The following is a 17854-nucleotide window of genomic DNA, read 5'->3' as shown; positions in this document are numbered from 1 at the left end:
TAACAGTAAGAATTCTACTTCTTGAACTTCATTTACTACCTGGTAAACAGTAAGATGTCAAAGAAAAGACACATCTTTCCATCATAATGAGGACCCATGGAAGCAACTGAGGCTGCTCATGGAAATACCACATTAAATGACCTTTATTGGTATCAAATGTTACTGTCCCTCCTTTAAGTATCTCTGAAGAGACCATACGTCATTAGTGTCTTTACTTAGTAATAACTAGACATTGACCTGATTGACTTTTGCTAATTGCACTGATTTACTCAGATATGTATGAAGCGAGATCTGCAATAACAAAGTACCACAGACTGTATTAACAGAAAGATACTGCTTGGTGGTTCTGAAGACTAGCAGTTGACCATCAAGATGCTGGTAGAATTAGTTCCTTTTGAGGGCTATAAGAATGAATGGTTTTCCTTGGTTCATAGAAGTTTCAGTTTGATCTCTGCCATTATCTTTAAATCACTTTCACTTTATACACGTCTCTGCCCAAACTTTCTCTGCCCCTGCCTTTAGGGACATAATGGCTAGACCAGACATAATGATCTCATTGTAACTTATTATAAAAGTGTCATGGTGGAATATGCCTTTAATCCCAGCACTTGGGAGTCAGAGGTAGGAGGATCACCATCAGCTCGAGGCTACTCTGAGACTATATAGTGAATTCCAGGTCAGCCTGGGCTAGAGTGAAACCCTACCTCAAAAATAAAAATAAATTAAAGAAAACAAAAAAGGTGTCCATTCTAAGCACAATCAATTCTAGATGCTAGCAGTTAAGATTTTAGCATATGAATTTTAAGGGGTTATGGTTCAACTTATGCATAACTATGATGAAATTTTTCAGAAAATTTAAAAGTATAAAACTTGGTAAGGTTGGGCTGGAGAGATGGCTTAGCAGTTAAGCGCTTGCCTGTGAAGCCTAAGGACCTCGGTTCGAGGCTCGGTTCCCCAGGTACCATGTTAGCCAGATGCACAAGGGGGCGCACGTGTCTGGAGTTTGTTTGCAGAGGCTGGAAGCCCTGGCGTGCCCATTCTCTCTCTCTCCCTCTGTCTTTTTCTCTGTGTCTGTTGCTCTCAAATAAAAAAAAAATTTAAAAAAAACCCAAAACTTGGTAAGGTTGTCTATATGAATCTGTTGCTGTTACATATTTTTATTCCAAACCAGTTTCCTATAAATGAGGAATGATGGCAATTTGCAAGTCCTTGAAGCTGAAATCCAAAGGAATTGGTCAGGTTTATTTTCCCTCAGTCTGTGGGCTGTGCTATTGTGGGACTATCAGCTGGGGACCACCTCCTGACCATGCTGGACACTGTTTGAAACCTGGAGGAGAGAACTCAAGGGCTGCTTCGTAGAGTGACTCAGATCATTGACTCATTCTGTTTTGTATAGTGACAACTAGCCACACTGTGCCTTGAAACCTGCAGATGGAAAACTACCAGCATTTTCCTTTATCATTAGGAGCACAGACCAGAAGGAATTCTCAAGATTTCAAGAAGCTCTACTCTTTAACAAAAGAAAGAAAAATTTTATTCAGGCCTAAGTGAGTTTAAGTGATCCATAACAGCTGATGTTTCAAGACTGAGAAAACCAGTCAGAAATCTACACACAGTTTGTTGATTTCTCATTATTTGAACCTAGAATTTCTTGGGGATCAAGATGAAGTATCTATTATTTCCCAATTTATTTTATGATTAAATGCATAATTACTATTTGGGGTTATGTGTTATTTTTGATTAGTATATTTTGCAGTAAGCCAATCCACTTATGTGTTTTGTAAAGCTTTTTACCCATCTAATAGAAATACATGTTCATGCTCCCTGTTGCAGTTAATGTCTTATTGCTGGCACAAAAGCAGCTTGTGGGAGGAAAGGGTTTATTTTGGCTTACAGATTGGAGAAAAAGCTCCACGATGGTAGGGGGATGCATGGCACTCCTTTCCCCATTCTTTTTGTCAAACTTTTTCTTTATCTTCAAAGCTTTGCTTTTTAAAACAACCATTTTGTGGCAGGAAAGATGGCTAAGCAGTTAAGGCATTTGCCTGAGATGAGACTATTCTACATTATCTGATTATATATTTTTATCCCTCTCTTTTCAGTCTACCTTCAGCCCAAGCTTATATCTCTCCCCCTTCTTTTGTCTATACAGTTACCTTTTCACTTACATTCCCATCCTCTACTTTTTTTATCTATCAACCTAATACAAATCATTTTCCCTACCTTGTTGTTTGTTCTTTTTCTTTCCACTCATTTCCACAATAATAAATATATTAGGCCACACAGTACTGTCGGTGCCTTTTCAATGCAAAAAACAATTGATACATAAGGGGTGGTTGTTATTAGTTGACTGTTACTCTGTTTCATAGGGGGTTTACTCTGGATGGTGACTATACTTTCAGAAAGTGTTCAACACTGTGGGAAGGACTAAGGGTATAGCCTGATGCCTTGAATACCAGTCTAACAGATGAAAATGAAGCCTCGAGTCAACTGCAACCTAGTATCTCCTGAACATTGTAAGCACTTCCAAAGCAAGAAGACAAGTGACCAAAAACCTTAGCCAGCAATATAACTCTTGATGTGCAAGTCCCAAAGACAAAGCACAAGTAACATGAATAATGACAACTTATTTCCACCCAAAACCACCCATATCAGTGGAGTGGTTCTTAAGGAGGGTGATTTAGATGAATTCCCAGACAAATAAGTCCAAAGTATGATTATAAACATGATCAAAGAAATGGAAGAGGACATGAAGAAACAGCTGAATGAAATAATAAAATCAATAGAGGATATAAACATGGAATTCAACAAAGAGAGATACTAAAGAAAAGCCAAATTGAAATTCTGAAGATGAAAAGTTCAACGCTTCAAATAAAAAACTCAGTGGAAAGCCTCACCAATAGAATAGATCACATGCAGAATAGAATATCAGAGGTTGAAGACAAGATAGAGGAATTGGGGCATTCAATTAAGGAAAATTAGAATTTCATTTTAAATTTGCAAATGGAATATGCAAGACCTTTAGGACTCAGTGAAAAGATCAAATGTATAAATTATGGAGAGAGAAGAAGGAGAAAATGTCATGCCAAAGGCATAGAAACCATTACGAAAAAAACCATAGCAGAAAATTTCTCAACTCAAGAGAAATAAAGGCTTATCCAGGTTGAACAGGCACATCAAACACCAAAATATCCAAAAGCAGAAAAAGATCTTCCTCATGTCACATGATAGATATGGAACAAAGAAAGTATATTGAAAGATACAATAGAGAATCACCTATTCATGCATGAAAGCAGGCCCATTGGACTAATAGCTGATTTCTCAATAGCAATTTTAAAACTCAGAAGTATTTGGAATTATATATTTTGAATTCTGAAATACCACAGCAGTCAACTCAAGACTACTATACTCAGCAAAACTATTGATTGATGGAGAAGGAAATTTTCTGCAATAAAAGCAAAAGGAAATTTATGACCACTAAGCCAACTCTCCAGAGGATGCTGGAAGGAATACTTCAGATTGAAGTAAGGGTAAACACATTGAGGAGGCTACAGGGAACAATAAATGATGTTAGAATAGTAGTAAAACAAATGATGATTAGGAAATGATTAAACAGTATAAAATCAACTATAGGAATAATAATACCTTTAAATAATAACTCTGAATACTAATGTTCTTAATTCACCAATCTCAAGACAGACTAACAGATTGGATTTTCAGAAATCATATATTTTCTGGCTGCAAGAAACATACCTCGTCATCCAGGACAGACTCCAGGGGAAGCTCCATGATGGTATGGTAAAACGATGGCACAAGTAGAAGGTGGACATCATGCCCTGGCCAAATAAGGTGGAAAACAGGAACAGGAGAGTGTGCCAAATGCTGGCTAGGGGACATTGGTTATAATACCCATAAAACCGCCCACAACAATACACTGCCTCCAGGAGGTGTTAATTCCCAAATATCCATTAGCTGTGAACCTAGCACTCCGAACACCTAAGTTGATGGGAGACACCTGAATCAAACCACCATCTTCTGCTCTTGGCCTGTATAAATTGATAACCATATGTGATATAAACTACAATGCATTCAGTCCAACTTTAAAAGTCCCCATAGTTTTTATCAATCCCAGTGATGTTCAAACATTCCCATAGTCCAAGGTCTTTTAACTGAGCCATAATAGCAAAAATCCCCCCCCCAAAAAAATCCATAATGGCACAGAATAAACACTCACACTGCAAAAAATGGCATTGGACATAGCCAAGAAATACTCAAGCAATACATCATTTAAACAAGGCAAACATCAAACTCTGTAGCTCCAAGTCCAACAACTCTAGCCAGTGACAAGTCTCCAAGTCCAATAATCCTAACCAGCAACAAGTGTTTGGAGTTCCAGTTCCTCCCCTCCAGCCAGGCTACTCACAGTCCTGGAAAACTTCATCTGGGTCAGCAGCTCTCCTTGGCAGCCATCTCGTGGTTCCGGCATCTCCACTGGGCCTCCGCTGCAAGCAATGGTTCATCCTCATGGTTCCATGGGATCTCCATGCAGGCATCCAGCAAACCTGCTACACACTGCCTATGGCCATTTCCAAAACACAAGACTGTATTGAAAATTCAATGACCTTCTCTTTCCTGCATTTGTCATACTCCATAATAACCAGGTAGGTTGCCAGTTTGTTAATTCAGGGGGGAATAAAGCACACATTGACCAGGACACTCCTTCAGCACTCAGGCCCCTTCAAACAGTCTACATTCTTCCTGTTGCCCCAAGGCAGGTCAGCTGGCCCAATTTCAATGGTTGTAATCTCTCAAACAACTGCAGATGAATGGGCAGCAGTTTGGGCCCAAAGATTTCAGTTTTTCTGTGCCATATCCCTCTGCCCGCACCAGTCCATTCTACGCAAAGCAACGCTGCACAAATTCTCAGGACACTGCCATAACAGCAAGCTTCTCACACAAACTGCTAGCCCAGTCCAAATAAAGCTCTTTCTCACCCTTATAAACCAAACCTCACAATCCATAGTTCTTATTACATTCAAGTCTTTCAATTCTCACCAGAATAGTCCATCAAGCTGTACTTACAGCACTGCAAGGTGTCTCTGAAGTCAAGATTTCAAATCCTTACACATTCCTCTTGAAAATCAGCACCAAAAGGCCAAGGCCACACAATTCGGCGTCTTGCAGCAAACCCACTCCTCTGGTACCAACATTATTGTTGCATTCAGGTTCACATTGCTGGCAGAAATCACCTGACCAAGAGCAGCTTTTGGGAAAAAGGGGTTTATTTTGGCTTACAGATTCCAGGGGCAACTCCATGATAGCAGGGAAAATTATAGCATGAACTGAGGGTGGACATCACCCTCTGGCCAACATAAGGTAGACAACAGGAACAGGAGAATGTGCCAAACACTGGCCAGGGGACACTGGCTCTGATACCCAAAAGCCGGCCCCCAACAATACACTGCCTCCAGGAGGCATTCATTCCCAAATCTCCATCATCTTTGAACCTAGCACTTAGAACACCTAAGTTTATGTGGAACACCTGAATTAAACCACCACACCCTCAGTCAAATTGACCAATAAAAGGAGTGATAAAACCCAAACTAATAAATTTAAAGATGAAAAGGGTAACATTGCAAATGATACCAAGGAAATTTAGAAAATCATCAGGACATTCCTGAAAAGCATGATTCCACTAAATTTGGAAATGTAAGAGAAGTGGGTGAATTTATAAGTGCAAATGACCTAGCAAAGTCAAACCAATATGAGATAAATACTTTAAACAGATTGATAAGAAGCAATGAAATTGGAACATAGTAAAACAATTTGCCCACTGAAAATGCCCCTGTCCAGATGGATTCACTGCAGCATTCTCCCAGACATTTAAAGAAGAACTTACACCAATCCTTCTCAAGTTATACTACAAAACAGGAGAGGAAGACATGCATCCAAACTCTCTTTAGAAGACTAATACAAAAGTCAGACAATCCTTCCACCCCAGAAAATCATGGACCAAGTGTATCCTGATGAACATAGACATAAGAATTTTTAGCAAAATACTTGGAATTCAAGAACATATCAAAAAGTTTATTTGGCTTGATCAAGTTTGTTTCTTTCCAGGAATGCAGGGATGATAAAACATACACTAGTCAATAACTGTATTTCATCACAAAAATTCACTCACAGACAATATAGGCAGAAAAGGCCTTTCATTTGCCTATAAAGCCCAACAACCAAGGTTTGATTCTTCAGTACCCATATAGCCAGATGCACAAAAGTGACATATGTGTCTGGAGTGTGTTTGCAGTGGCTAGAGGTCCTGGTGCACACATTCATATTCTCTCTCTCTCTCTTTCTCCCACACTTTAAAATAAATAAACATTTTTTAAAATGTTAAAAAACCAAAAGACCTTTGATAAAATTTAGCATCCCTTTGTGATAAAAGTTTTGCAGAGATTAAAGATGCAAGGAACATATATCAGTATAATAAAGGCTACAATGTCACACACCTGTAGCTAGCATCATTCTAGATGGAGAGAAACTCAAGGCATTCCCATTATGATCAGAAACAAGATAAAGTTGTCTGCTGTCTTCACTGCTATTTATTATTTATATATTTATGCATTTGTTTATTTAAAATGTTTTTATTTATTGGAGAGAGACAGAAAGAAAGAATAGGTATGGGTATACAAGGGTCTCCTGACGCTGTAAATAAACTCCAGACACTTGTGCCACTTTGTGCATCTGGCTTTCACACCCAGACCACCAGACTTTGCAAGCAAACACCTTCAACCATGGAGCCATTTCTACAGCTCTTCACTTCTATTTAATATAATGCTTAAAGTCTTAGCTAAAATAGTAAGACAAGTGAAAGAAATAAAAGAGAAAGTAGGAAAAGAAGAAAAGTATCCTTATTTCCAGATGAGTTGATTCCTTACCAAAAGCCCCTAAAAACTGCATCAGAAAACCTGAGCTGATAAATGCTTTCAGCCAAGTGACTGGATACAAAATTTACAAATGAAAGTCAGTAGCTTTCCTATATGCCAATGGCAAATATAATGAAAAATAAAGCAGAAAAACATCCCTATTCACAACAGCTTAAAAAATTCTTGGAATAAACCTAACCAAGGTAGTAAAAGATCTCTACAACAAGAACTTTAAAAGAGAAAGACATTGAGGAGGACACCTGAAGATGAAAAGACCTCCCATGTGCATAGATTGGAAGAATTAACATTGTCATAATGGTCAACCTACCAAAAACAATCTACAGATTTAATGTAATCTCAATCAAAATCCCAGGACCATTATTCCCAGAATAGAAAAAAAGTCTTAAAATTTACATGGAAACACACACAAAATAAACCAGGTAACTGAAACAATCCTAACATAAAGAATAATGCTGAAGGTATCATTATACCAGATTTTAAGGGATATGTCAGAACTATGTAATAAAAACAGCATAGTAATGACATATATATCAAACGAATGGAACCAAACATTGGCCAACACATTTTCAGGCATCTGAGTTGACAAAGATGCCAAAAGTATGCATTGGGGAAAGGACAGCATCTTCCACAAGTCACCCTGGGGAAACTGGATATCTGCAGGTAGAATAAGGAAAATAGATTCTTATCTGTCACTCTACACAAAAACCAATTCCAGCCGCACGTGATGGTGCATGCCTTTAATCCCAGCACTCAGGAGGCAGAGGTAGGAGGATCACCGTGAGTTCGAGGCCGCCTTGAGACTACATAGAGAATTCCAGATCAGCCTGAGCTGAAGAGAGACCCTACCTCAAAAAACAAACAAACAAAAAAACAAATGGATCAAAGACCTTCACATATATCCTAAACTTTGAAACTACGAGAGGGAAAAGTAGGAAATAAACTTCCAGGTATAGGAACAGAGAAAGACTTTCTGAATAAGACTCCAGTTGCTCATGAAATAAGTCCAACAGTCAACAATAATCCAACATCCTTAGGTCAGCAAGCTCTACAGATGTTCAGAAAAGAGAGAATGTAGCACCTCCCTCACCAGTCATCATTCTTGAATATCTGCTGGTATTTGGACAATTCAGGAAAAGGCTTTGTTCTTGTTTCTCTAACTCTATAAAATGACAAGTCTGAGAAGATTCACTGAGTTGATTTGCTATCAACTTCAGCAATACTGAGGGAAGAAATAACGTTACCCAAAAATCTGTCTGTGACAATATGAAGTTTGTTCATAGCACAGTGTCTAACTCTCTTGTATATATTTCCTTACAAGAAAGGAAAGCCTCAGGATATAACGCTACGCTAGGATGACTGCTCCTTTTGCTCTGTAAATACATTTTTAAAGTGTGCGATAATGTCATTTTGATGGTTTAATTTCTGAAAGGATTTGGCTAATTAAAATTTTAGGAATGTGCTCAGACTAGTTTTCACTGCCCGGAGTTACTTTTAATAGCAGCCTGCTTACCTTTTCTTGCCTTGGTGTTCTCTGCCTCGTGCATTCACAAGTATTTTGCTGATTTGGAGACCTGACCTTGGTTTAAATTAGCTTGACTGTAACATCCATGTGAATCATATGCAATATTTTAATGGTTAATTACTACCTTATAGCAACTTGTCATAGAAAAGCAGGCTATGATACTAGAGGAAAATTGTTCTTTCTCATGACAGAGAAATCTTTTTAAAAGAGAATGGGAGAGTGCCCATCTCTCATGTATAAATGCTAAGCTGGCTCCCTAGGTAACAAGGACTTTTTTAGTACACACTAAAATCAGATCATAAATTTATAACAGGTGGTGACTCAGAGAAATAAGAAAAGCCAAACAAAGGAATCACAGAGGGTAGTTACTTCATGGAATAGACATAGTTTGTGCTGTCCCTTAATCCACATGGCTTTATGGCCTGCTGGAAGTATGGTTATTGTATGTCAGTGGTGCCGCCTAGTGGTATGAAAAGGAAAATCAAGAGTGATGCTAAGATTTGGTTATAATGTTCTTTATTTTTTCCAAAGAATAATTTAGCTACTCTCTTGAAAAGCCTACACCCACTTGTGTATATGTACACTGTAATTTTCTTAATCCTCTCTCCACTTCAATCATGCTTTTAAACCTTTCCCTATTAAGTTCCAATTTGGTTTCCTATTGAAAGAAGAGCAGTATTTATTGTATGCATAGCATGGTCAACCTCTAGAAAAGTAAATCTAATATGCAACACTCATTGAATGCTTTTCATATATCTACTGAGTGTGTAAATACCTTACAGACATTTGGTACTCATTGAGCCTCCATGACCACCCTTTGAAATAAGTCTATTACTATGTACATTTTATGAATGAACTTTAAGACTTTTCTAAAAGAAGTGGCTTCTTACATTAAACATTTGTAGTTATGTTTTTCCTCCTAACATTTTAGACTAATTCTTATTATAATGTTATGACATCTAGTTTTCAGTTTCTTCACAGACATGCCTGGCAAGCCTGTGGGTGATTCCTAATTGTTCTAGCATTTAAAATGCCTTCTTTTTATGACAGACCCAAAGCATAACAGTCACTTTTGTGCCTTCTTTTGTGAGGAACTCAAAATAATGAGGCTGTTCACCTATACTCAAACCACAGGCATCCCATGTCAGCCTACAGCCCATTATACACTTGGTGCATCCCCGAGACACTGGGGCTGCAGAGCAGGCTGGGACTGCGTTTACGCACTTCCTTTATGTACTATGTCACACATTAATGTAGCCACCAAACATTTGTTGAGTAGCTACTATCGAGCCTGAGGTTTAGAATATATCCTGCCATGCAATGGTCTCAGTCATTTAAGTTTACAAATGACTGGACATTCTAAGTACTAGAAACAAAAGAAGTACAGAGCCTAATTTGGGAGAAGGCAGAGTGGAGGTCACAGTGAAGCAAAACTATGAAAGACCTAGAAGCTGCTTTGTAAATGAGATTTGTTGGGTGTTGCAGTCAGCTTTGCATTGTTGGAAAAACACCTGACCAAAAGCAGCTGATAGGAAGAAAGGGCTTATTTCAGGCTTGCAAATTCCAGGGAAACACTATCCGTAACAGAAGAATCTGACTCACTTCCATAGATCCAAGCAGAGAGATACCATCAAACAGCCAGGAAACACCAAAAAGCATGAATAGCCAGAGCTCCAAGCTGCTCCCTCCACACCTTAGGGCTGGACTATCAGATGTACCACCCATGACATACCTCTTTCCTAGTAGAGTCTGGAGATCCAAGCTACAAACCTGAGTCTATGGGACCATACATTCAAACTACCCCATTGAGAGAAGGTGGTAAAGGGAAAGTTGATGAAGAAAGCACATTTCAGACATAGAAAGGCACATTGCTAAGGTGGAAGAAGAGAAAGCATGGTGATTGATATGAGGTAGAAGCTTTATCCCCATGCTTGGATCTACTCCATAGATTCAGCTCTGAATTAGACTGGTGGGTTAATTATGCTGCACAAAGCTCTTGACATGAGTAAAAATGGAAGAATAATGGGCATATAGGGCAACATGTAGCAGGCATATCGTCAGGACTGTTTGAAGGTAGCAAGATCTGAGAGATGACACATACCTTTGGCTGACTAGTGAGACTATGGGACCCAGTACATTAGTAAAGCACTAGGCCAATTCCTCCTGCTTGCTCCATTAGGACGATGGATGAAGTTTCTCTGCTGATCTAGAGGTACCCATGCTACAGGAATGGGCCTACAAAACAGAGATTATTTCAGACTACAGGGGACGAGGGGACAGAAGTCTGCATTGGGGGAAGGAGCTATAATAATGGTTGGATGGCAGAGACGCTCAAAAATTGAGTGAGAGGTTCAAATGCAGACCAGAGTTAGAATCACTGGAAACTCTTGGGGTGAAGCAACTGAGTGTGAGAGAGCTAGTAGTCACAGAACCAGACCCAGGCTGTCTAGATTCTGAGTCAGGAATCATAGCCTTAGCCACCTCCCAGAGGCAGAACTATAGCACTAGAAAGTTTTGTGTGCACTTACTCTCACACAGTACTATACTAAGACACAATGCGAAACATGAAGTTACATAAAATGCGTGTGACATTTCAAACTTTGAAAACAAGCCATAGATATTATTTGGTCCCAGAGAAAATAAGAGCATTACATGTTTCCTCAAGTTAAAAAGTGAGAGAAATCAAAGAAAAATATTTTATTTTAGTATGGAAAGATGTCAAGCATTATATTTTGTATTAAGCAAACAATTTTATCAAATACTCTTTAATTTCACAGACGACAATATGAAACAAGCACAACGGTTTGCAGTACAGTCTCAAGGTGTATACAAATTAGAATGCAGAGTTTAACGCTTGTGTAACTGACATTTTGAACTTTACATTTCCATATAAAACTTACAATTTCAAATATTATCCAATCTGATAACTTTTTCATAATATAAAAAGATGAGATGCAGAGTTTCACTAAACAAACTGCATAAAATATTTAAGATAACCATTAAAACTCAACATTAGAATTTATAAAGATTAGCTATAAGAATATATTGGCAAATATCTCTTCTTATAAAGGTACCATTCACTACATTACAAAACAGTCTCTAACATAAAAGTCCCTCAACTAACTGCTCTATCTCAGAACCTGACTGCCCTTACATGAAGTTGATTGGAAAATTCTCTTGGAAAGCTTTGGTATGCATTTTCAGGTTTTATAGAAAGTATTTTCAGAGCTTTTGTAAACACTTCATTCTATTAAAGCACAAAAGTAATGGTTATCCAACAGCATTTAGGATACATAATCAAAAAAACAAATCAGTATGTATTTGTAAAAATCACCTTTACCAGAGTAAACAAAAAAAAAACTATTTTAAAGTCTCAAACTTTAAAACAGTTCTTTTTCCATTTTTCTGATAAAAAGCAAATGCTACAAAATCATCCTGCTTCATTCATGTACCTAGCAAGTCTTTTAGGAAAAGACCTTAGAAACAGTTAACCCATTCTTAAAAATCCTCTCCAGTTCAACAAACTTACTTTTAAAAACTCATCTAAAAATCTTCACAATACGACAGGTATACACAATCAGACCACATAATTTATATATTTAGTAATGTATCAAGTTTTCTTATACATTTGTAATTTAGAATTTATTGGTAGAAATAAAATACACATACAACCACATACAACTGAAAAAGGCCAATCCCAAGAAACAGTAAGAAATGCGTATATACAGGGTAATTTGATTTACAAATTCGATTTACTAAATTTCACCTTATATACCATTTTTGGATTGACTTAGAAAACTTGAACTGCTGAAGTTCACTTCTTGCTTCTTTTTTTTTTTAATTTTTTATTTATTTATTTGACAGCGACAGACACAGATAGAAAGACAGATAGAGGGAGAGAGAGAGAATGGGCGCGCCAGGGCTTCCAGCCTCTGCAAACGAACTCCAGATGCGTGCGCCCCCTTGTGCATCTGGCTAACGTGGGACCTGGGGAACCGAGCCTCGAACCGGGGTCCTTAGGCTTCACAGGCAAGCGCTTAACCGCTAAGCCATCTCTCCAGCCCCACTTCTTGCTTCTTGAGGATGTTGCTTGTTTGCAAAGCCCCCAGTTGTGCCGGCAGCTTCTTACGGCCATTTTGCCACTTCATCCTGTGACCAGGTCTCTTGCATAAAGACATTTATTTACCTTTGCATTGCAAAAGCCTAAATAAAAATTAGCTTCACTTTTATAAAACTTTATAAAACTCCACTAAAAAGAAATCCAACTAATTTTTGGATCAGTCCACAAAAATACTTTCTTTAAAAAAAACAAAACACTTCTATGAGAGTAAAGATCCTTCAAAGTTTTTAACTCTTCTATGAGAGTTTTATTTTGATTTTCTAGATCTGCAACGCAATTTTCCAGGCATTTGATATACTCTTTGTTCTTTCTTCGACATTCTCGAGCAGCTTCTCTGTTTTTCATCAATCTTATTTCTCTTTTCAATTGGGGGTCATCTGTCTTAGTGACCTGAGAGGTAAGAGTGACAGGCAACGTCATCACCACAGCTTGTGGCAGCGAAGTGGCCGATGGTGTGGTGCGGATCTGGTATGTCTGCACATCTCCTGATGCAGTTTACACAACCACGCGGTTGCTGGGCACAAGTATTTGCTGTCCATCAGAGGTCTGTGCATACTGGAGAATCGTACCTTGCTGAGGATTGCCTGAATTTGTCATGGTTAAGGTCTGTAGTCCCTATTACTCCGTCTGTGCCTGGACTGGCCAACTGCAGGGCTCCATTTGGGTCAATGGCAATGTACTGTCCACTGCTGGTCTGATAGATGGGAGTTGGAGCAGACATAGAAGTAACAGCAGAAACACTAAGATTTTCTTCGTTTCCTTTTCTGCTTCGTGTTTCTTCAGAAGAGAGGGCTTTCAAAATTTTTCTGTTGGGCAATATGAAAAATATGAGCTCCCTGAACTGCTGACCCAGGTTGAGGTGCAGTCTTGGAAGTGTTACTCTTGTGGGATTTTTCCATAATCAACTGTGGCCATCCCCCCCCCCCCCGCCACCGCCAGGGGCTGACACGGTCCACGCCCCCTCCCAGGTGGATCCGAATTCACTTCCCAGTACCCCTCTTGCGGCGAGGGCCGGCGCCTCTCTCTCCAAAACAAAATATTTTAATACTCTTCTAGAAAGTGACATCCAGACATCAGTGAGTACTATAATCATTTTTTAAAATTTTATTTATTTATTTATTTATTTGAGAGTGACAGACACAGAGAGGGAGAGAGAGAGAATGGACACACCAGGGCTTCCAGCCTCTGCAAACGAACTCCAGATGCGTGTGCCCCCTTGTGCATCTGGCTAACGTGGGACCTGGGGAACCGAGCCTCAAACCGGGGTCCTTAGGCTTCACAGGCAAGCGCTTAATCTCAAGCCATCTCTCCAGCCCTATAATCATTTTTATATGTATATTTTTATTGATAACTTCTATAGTTACAGACAATAAACCATGATAATTTCCTTCCCCACTTTTCCCTTCACAACTATATTTGCTATCATATCCCCTTCGTTTCTCCATTAGTCTCTCTTCTATTTTCAAGTCATTGTCTTTTCCTCCTATTATTAGGGGATTATGAAGGTATTGCTAGGCACTGAAAGGTTGTGGATATCGAGGCCAATTTCTGTCTGAACAGTTGCACTGTAAGCAGTCCTACCCTTCCTTTGATTCTTGCATTCTTTCTGCCACCTCTTCTGCAATGGACCATGAGCCTTGGAGGGTATGATAGTGATATTTCAGTGTTGAGCACACCTCTGTCACTTCTCAGCCTTGTATTGCCTTTTGAGTCATCCCAGTGGTCACTGCCATCTAGAAAAAGTAGCTTCTCTAACCAAAAGTGAGAGTATCATTAATATATGAATATGAACATTAACTATAGTGCTTACAGGGCAGTTTGGTGAGCCTAATATATGCATTTAGCCAGACAAGAACAGGCTTTACACCTGTAAGGCTCATGACCTCCCCTGCCATAGGCTTTTGATTAGGTTTTTCAGTACCAGGCACGTATTCTGTCCCATAGAGCAGTCCTCCCGTCCTGTATTAGAGAGCAGTTGATTTTCACCAAAGCAGACATGCCACTGTTGCATCTGTTTGGTCATTTTGGCCTGTCTGGCCAAACTTGAATCTTCCAGTGTCCACTGTTTTCACCACTGGTGACTTCTGTCTCCCCATAGGGCTACATGCAGAACAGCTTTTTCCAGATTTCAATCAGCTGGTGTACAGGGTGGTTTTCAGGTCAGCCCCAGCTTCATTTCTCAGTGATCTTGCTGCCCAAGCATGTGGAGTCTTCAGCAGTAGAGTCTTACCATCTGTTTCTGGTGGGAAGCCAAGGACCTTGGCAATAGCCTGTAATGTTTTAGAGGTAACGGGGACATCCCTGGCTAGCAATGTTCTGGAAGGTATCGCATCTCTGGCACTGAAAATTTTCTAGTAACAATCTATGGCATTTGGATGTGCCATTATCCAAAAATGTAGACTTTTATAAGTCTTATTCAGAATATCTTGAATTTTGATTGACCTTCCCCTCACCCTTCTTTTACTCAGTCTCTTCTGCTGGCCTCACTTATGCCCTGTAATCTGTTCTTCCACTTACATCTATACAATACTGTCCCCTTAAGTCCTGCCCTCTCCTCCCTTATACCTCCTCCCTCCCTTATACCTTCTTTATAGGTTACTGACCTCTGTTATCAATTTTTACATTTGTAGCTAGGATCCATATATGAGAAAGAACATGTGACACTTGGCTTTCTGGGCTTGGGTTACCTCATTTAGTATTATCCTTTCCAGATCCATCCATTTCCCTGCAAATTTCATAATTTCAATTTTTTAATCATTGAATAGAACTCCATTGTGTAAATGTACCACATCTTTATTATTCATTCATCTATTGAGGGGCATCTAGGCTGGTTCCATTTCCTAGATATTGTGAATAGAGCTACAATAAACATGGTTGTGCAAGTATCTCAAAGATAGTGAGAAGAGTCCTTAGGATATAAGCCTGGGAGTACTATAGCTGGATCCTATGGCAAATCTATTTTTAGCTGTCTCAAGAACTTCCATACTGATTTCCACAATGGCTATAGCAGACCACATTCCCACCAACAGTGTAGAAGGGATCCCCTTTTTCCACTTCTTTGCCAACATCTATTGTCATTTGTTTCCTTGATGATAGCCATTCTGACAGGAGTGAGATGGAATCTCAACGTAGTTTTGATTTGCATTTCCCTGATGGCTAAGGATGTAGAACACCTTTTTAGATGCTTATATGCCATATGTATTTCTCCTTTTGAGAACTCTCTATTTAGTTACATAGCCCATTTTTAAATTGGGTTGTTTGATTTCTTATTTTTTTTTGTTCTTTGTATATTCTATATATCAATCCTCTGTCAGATGTATAGCTGGCAAAAGTTTTCTCCCATTCTGTAGGTTGTCTCTTTGCTCTATTCACAGTGTCCCTTGCTGTACAAAATCTTTGAAATTTCATGAGGTCTCAGTGGTTAATTAGTGGTTTTATTTCCTGAGCAACTGGGGTTATATTCAGAAAGTCATTGCTTATGCCAATATGTTGAAGGGTTTCCCCTACTTTGTCCTCTAGCAGTTTCAGAGTTTCGGGTCTCCTTTTAAGGTCCCTGATCCATTTGAACTTGATTCTTGTGTATGGAGAAAGACAATGATCTGTTTTCATCCTTCTACTTAGAGATACCAGTTTTCCCAGCACCATTTGTTGAAGAGGCTGTCTTTTCTACATTGAATTTTTTTTGGCATTTTTTTGTCGAAAATTTGATTGCTACAGCTGCCTGGATTAGCATCTGGGTCCTCTATTCTGTCTCATTAATCTACATTTTTGTCTTTGTGACAGTACCATGCTGTCTTAATTACTATAGCTTTATAATATAGCTTAAAATTGGGTATGGTGATACAACCAGCCTTATTTTTGTTGCTCAAAATTGTTTTGGCTATTCAAGGTTTGTTGTGCTTCCAAATGAATTTTAGAATTTTTTCCTATTTCCCTGAAGAATGCCATTGGAATTTAAATGGGGATTTATTTAATGTAATGTATTTAATGTGTAGATTGCTTTTGGTAAGATTGACATTTTCACAATATTGACTCTTCCAATCCAAGAACATGGGATGTCTTTCCATGTCCTAGTGTCTTCTGCAATTTCTCTCATGAGTGTTTTAAAGCTTTCATTGTAGAGATCCTTCACTTCCTTGGTTAGGCTTTATACAAGGTACTTTTTTTTTTTTTGAGGTAATTGTGAATAAGAGAGATTTTCTGATTTCATCCTCTGCGTTTTTGTTGTTAGTATATAGGAATGCTACTGATTTATTTTTATTTTGTATTGTGCTACATTACTAAAAGTGTTTTATCAGCTCTAACAGTTTGCTGGAAGTCTTTAGGGTTCTTTGTGTATAGAATTATATCACCTGTAAATAATGACAATTTGATCTCTTCCTTTCCAATTTGTATCCCTTTTATGAGTGTCTCTTACCTTATAGCTATAGCCAAGACTTCGAGCACTATATTAAGTAAAAGAGGGGACAGTGGACAGCTTTGTCTTGTTCCTGAATTTAGTAGAAATGCTTTAAGTTTTTCTCCATTTTGTATTATGTTGGCTGTAGGTTTGTCACAAATAGCCTTTATTATGTTGAGATATGTTCCTTCTATTCCCACTTTCTGTAGGACTTTTACCATGAAGGGATGTTGGATTTTGTTGAATATCTTGTCTGCATCTATTAATATGATCATGTGATTTTTGTCCTTCAGTCCATTTATATAGCGTATTGCATTTATTGATTTGCATATGTTGAACCATCTCTGCATCTCTGGGATAAAGCCTACTTGGTTGGGGTGAATAATACTTCTGATATATTCTCGTATTCTGTTTAACAATATTTTTTCCAGAAATTTTTAAATTTTTATTTATTTATTTGCAAGTGACAGAGAGAGAGAGAGAGAGAGAGAGAGAATGGGCGTGCCAGGGCCTCCAGCCACTGCAAATGAACTCCAGACACATGCACCCCATTGTGCATCTGGCTAAAGTGGGTACTGAGGAATTGAGCCTCGAACTGGGATCCTTAGGCTTCACAGGCAAGCACACACTGCTAAGCCATCTCTCTAGCCCTTTTTCAGGATTTTTGCATCTATGTATCTATGTTCATGAGGGAGATTGGTCTATAATTTTCTTTTCCTTTTATTTTGTCCTGTGTTTGTCTGGTTTTGGTATCAGTGTGACCTTGGCTTCACAGAAAGAGTTTTGTAGTTCCTTCATTTCTATTTAATGGGAAAGTTTGAGAAGCAGTGGTATTAGTTTTTCCATGAACGTCTGGTAAAATTCAC

The 17854-nt window shown here is 38.6% G+C and overlaps 1 protein-coding gene and 1 pseudogene across 1 annotated transcript in view; one reads left to right on the top strand and one right to left on the bottom strand.

Moving 5' to 3' along the window:
* Nucleotides 1-17854, top strand: part of Prune2 (prune homolog 2 with BCH domain) — a 309960-nt gene that overhangs the window by 89825 nt on the left and 202281 nt on the right. The window lies entirely within an intron of this gene.
* Nucleotides 12719-13488, bottom strand: LOC123463967 (annotated as a pseudogene).

Source organism: Jaculus jaculus, chromosome 1 (genome assembly GCF_020740685.1).
Source record: "Jaculus jaculus isolate mJacJac1 chromosome 1, mJacJac1.mat.Y.cur, whole genome shotgun sequence".
NCBI classification, from domain to species: domain Eukaryota; kingdom Metazoa; phylum Chordata; class Mammalia; order Rodentia; family Dipodidae; genus Jaculus; species Jaculus jaculus.
This window is presented reverse-complemented; position numbering and strand designations above follow the sequence as displayed.